Here is a 1,300-nt window from a genome sequence, read left to right as displayed (position 1 = left end):
GTACCTATAGATAAGATTAACAACCACTTAACGACAACTTCCCTGCATTCCTTGAAGATGTGTTTATTCCACCCATCCAGGACCTATAGATAAGATTAATGAGCGCTTCCCTGTGAAGCCCCTGTGTGCAGCTGTGCCTGCCACCAGGGGATATAAAAAACGCAGTCAGAATTCTCCTCGTGCAGTTTCACTAGCTCAATACCCGAGTTGCTGAACCCACCTGCAAGCTTCTCAATAAAGCCTGCTTCTAAAACTTTACCAATTGAATCTTTAATTCCGTTTCACGCCCCCAAAACCCTTACACTTAGCTGCTAACCAAAGTCAAAATCAGTGCTTTGAATCTACCAGAAACTCTATATTTTAATGTAGCAGTCGGCTTTGACCTTGGAAACCGTGTGAAACACTTGAAATCTGTCCTGCAGTTTTGCTAACTGGAGCCCTAGTAACACAGTGGGTTAAGCACTGGGAGGCAAACCAAAAGCTCAGAGGTTCAGACCCGTGGGTACTTCTGTTGCTAGGAAACAAGATCTGGATGGTCTGTCACTGTTTCAGGCAAAGACGGAGACGGGGTTGATTTGAGAAACTTTATTTCCGCAAGTCTAAACAGAAAGAAACAGGGTGATTGATTACCTCCAAACTGCTTCATGGATTCGGTGAACATCACACATGTTATCATACCTTAAACTATTTGGCAGGTCCAGGTGAAAAAAGTTGCAAGGTGGTATAGTGCTTACGAGTTGAGCTGCAAAGCACAGTCAGCAGTTCAAACCACCGCCACTCCACTGGAGAAAGACGACGGCTCCTCTTCCAGTACAGAGGGACAGCCTCAAAAACCCAATGGAGGCAGCGCTATTCTTTCCCATCGGGGCACCAAGAGTTGGAATCGATTAGATGACAGTGGGTGTCAGTGTTACAGCTCTTTTAGAATTTGTCTAGCAGGTTTTCTGGTTTTTACCGGACACCCCCCCACACACACACAAAAAAAGATGACAGTAGGTGAAAATGATCAGGACCCCCGAAACAATGCGACACTGGAAGCAAGGCTCACAAGAAACCAGTCTATATTTTCCCATAGGTTAATTGGGCCTTCAATTGTTAGCTTCATTGCGCAAGGAGCTCTCAGACCTGCACCCCTTGAGGTGTCAGACCCCACTGCTTATCTTCATGGCCTTGCTTACAGACTGTCAGAACATCCTTACTGATGAAGTTTCAGGTAAGTTTGAACTACAAGGGAGGGGGCTGTTACGTTTTCCTTTTCAACAAACTATCTGACTAGACTAAATCTTGAGCTCTGTTACAT

General features: G+C 45.2%; 1 non-coding gene across 1 annotated transcript; it reads left to right on the top strand.

The window, feature by feature from the left end:
* Nucleotides 1-905: 905 nt before the first annotated feature.
* On the top strand, nucleotides 906-967 carry LOC115871070. Its single transcript, XR_004047059.1, has one exon. It is a non-coding gene; the product is annotated as a U7 small nuclear RNA (small nuclear RNA).
* The last annotated feature ends 333 nt before the right edge of the window (nucleotides 968-1,300 follow it).

The sequence above is a fragment of the Echinops telfairi genome, unplaced genomic scaffold, assembly GCF_000313985.2.
Source record: "Echinops telfairi isolate 266 unplaced genomic scaffold, ASM31398v2 ScPeMD7_3533;HRSCAF=4204_0, whole genome shotgun sequence".
In the NCBI taxonomy this organism is placed as follows: Eukaryota; Metazoa; Chordata; class Mammalia; order Afrosoricida; family Tenrecidae; genus Echinops; species Echinops telfairi.
Note: the sequence above shows the minus strand (reverse complement) of the source record. Positions and strands in the feature narration are given on the sequence as shown.